Here is a 2,870-nt window from a genome sequence, read left to right on the forward strand (position 1 = left end):
TTTTGGTTAGAAGCTGCATTTGTGTAGGTACCACAGTGTGTGGAGGGGGGGGAAGAGCTGGAGCCAACCGCACCCCCCCCATCTGCCGGGAGGGTTGGAGGTGGAAGGGTTCTGCAGAGACTGGGGCGCCAGCACCCTTAACTGTGCCTGCAGGGATGGGAAAGCAATGCAGAACTCTTACAACATTTCTGTGTCTCGTCCCCCACCTCTCAGCTTGGGATGCACCAGCAGCTCTTGTCCAGCCTCTAGACGCAGAAATGGGAATGCCTTCCAGGTGTCCTGGGATGTAGAGAGAGGTGTGAAAAGGAAGGTGCACCTTCACTTCCTCACACTTGCATCAGTCAATCGGGTGCTTGCTCTCACTAGCCGGCCCCCACGGCTTAGGTAGGCCCTGGGGCAGGGGCAGGCACAAGTCCAGCAAAGCCCCTTAGACAGCAGAATGTTTTCACTAGTGCCCTCACCTCAACCCATGCCATCACTGGGCACTTTGAGGACAGCAAACCCTCCTTCAGACCATCCTCGGGGAAGGCGTCCTGGCAGCTGAGGCCCCCATTAGTGAGCCCCTCCCCCTGGGCACTGCCCCCTACCCCAGCTCTTGGGCACAATGACTCTCGTTGTCTTCCTTCTCTTATGCAGTAAGGCTTAACAGCTTGTTGGAAAGGACACGATGGCCTGTTAAGTCAAAAAAATCAAGCCCTTGGAACATAAAAATTTATTTACCCTCTTGGAGAGTGAAAAGGGTCCAGTTCTCTCTTAGAAACATGAAACCACTGGGACCTTGATACAGCTCTTTTTCAGGAGCATTCATTCCTTTAAGATGAGGTCACCTTCCCCCAAGAAAGGACCAAAATCTTTACTTCAGAAACACCCAGATCCACAAATCCGCTCTCCAAACATTTTCTAGAATTATTACTAGAATTATTACTCTCATGATGGAAAAAATAAGCACCCCTACTGAGACTCTGGTAAGTTTGTGACCGCATTTATAACGACAAGCTGGCAACTCAGTTTTGCCTTTTCAAAAGGTAGTTTTGGAGGTATTTTTGGAGATCCAGTGTTTGACAAAGAATATGCTGAGAAATAGCATCTATTTTTCCGGGTTGATTAGGAGGCTATTCATTGCCTCACCAGAAAGACTTATTTTCCTTTACCTTGGCCTAATTCATGGCATTATGATGTGTTTTGTGGATCCTCGTACACCATTTCCAGTGTGTGGAAGGAGGAAGGTATTTTCTTTAATAATTATTTTATGAGAGACAGAGCATGGAGGGTGGAGGGGCAGAGGGATAGGGAAAGAGAGAATTTTAAGCAGGCTCTATGCCCAGCCCGAAGCTTGTCGCGGGGCTCGATCTCACAGCTCTGAGATCATGATCTGAGCCAAAATCAAGAGTCAGACACCCAGGCACCCTGAAGGAGGAAGGTATTGTAGCTGATGTTGTTAGTGTCCCACCCACACCCCCTGAACCGCAGGTCCTGCCAACTACCAATTGCCCACATCTGCATTTGTGCCCAATGGTTCTTTCCCCCCTCTCCCAATTCAGATCTGGGGAATTTTCCTTTGGGGTGGGTTGCATAACCTATGCGTCTGTGGGCAGCAGAGATACTGAGAAATTAGCATATGCCCAGCATGCACTCAACCAGGGAGTCCGGATTTAGTAGCCTATACATTTCCCAGCCACCTGGCCCTTGGGAGTTCAGGGACTTTTTCGAGGTGCGTTTGCACCTTTCCTGAGAGTTCCCCTTCAGGCTGAAGCTTTAGTGGCTCACTGTGGGAGCTGCTTTCTTGGCTTCCTTTCTTCCCTGGATCCCTTCCTACTCCCCTCCAAGGATTGCCTGCACTTCCCCCAAAACTATTTCCACTTGAATCTTTGTCTCAGGATCTGCTTCTGGGAGAACCAAAACTAAAAGAGGTACAAATAAACAAAAATGAATAGAAACCAGTAGAATGCCTGATACATTATAAATATTCAAATAAATGTTTGTTACATTACAGAGACAGCCATACAAAGTGTATTCTCAATGTTTAGCCCAGAATGAAGCAAGCAGTAGACACTCAACAAAAGCTTGGAGGGGGGGCAAACAGCCAAGTCAAGCTAGGGAATCACCCAGTGGGGATATCAGAGAGAGGTTGAGGAATCATCGGCTAAGTGGGTAAGACAGACCTTGAAAATCCACAGATTTAGGGTTCTGTGGGTGTGATGTTGCCACAGTGGTGGTGGGGAGCCTTCCAGGTGCTAAGAATGGGGGCTAGCCTGGGATTTTCAGTTAGCCTCTCTCATTTTCCTATTCAATTTCCCACAAGATTTATTTTAAACAGCTTTATTGAGATAAAATTTATATATCCTAATTTTCACCACTTTCAGAGTTGTACAACTATTACTATTCAATTCCAGAATATTTTCATCACCAACCACCCCCTCCAAAAAAACTGTACCCATTAGCAGTCACCCCATTGTTGCTCCCTCTAGCCCCTGGCAAACACTGTTCAATTTTCTGTTTCTGTGGATTTGACTATTCGGGACATTTCGTATAAATGGAATCGTGTAATGTGGTCTTTGGGAATGTATTCTTTCACTTGGTATAATGTGTTCAAGGGTCATCTATTGTTGTAACACGAATCAGCACTTCATTCCTTTTGATGGGCAAATAATATTCCATTGTGTGGATATACCATATTTTGTTCATCCATTCCTTAGTTGTTGGGTATTGGGCTATTTCCACCTTCTGGCTATTATGAATAATACTGTTACGAACATTCATGTACAAGTTTTTGTGCATTCAAATGTTTTCATATATGTATGTACACACACACACACACACACACACACACACACACACACACACAAACACACCCCTCTGGGAGTAGAAAT

Source organism: Zalophus californianus, chromosome 4 (genome assembly GCF_009762305.2).
Source record: "Zalophus californianus isolate mZalCal1 chromosome 4, mZalCal1.pri.v2, whole genome shotgun sequence".
NCBI lineage: Eukaryota > Metazoa > Chordata > Mammalia > Carnivora > Otariidae > Zalophus > Zalophus californianus.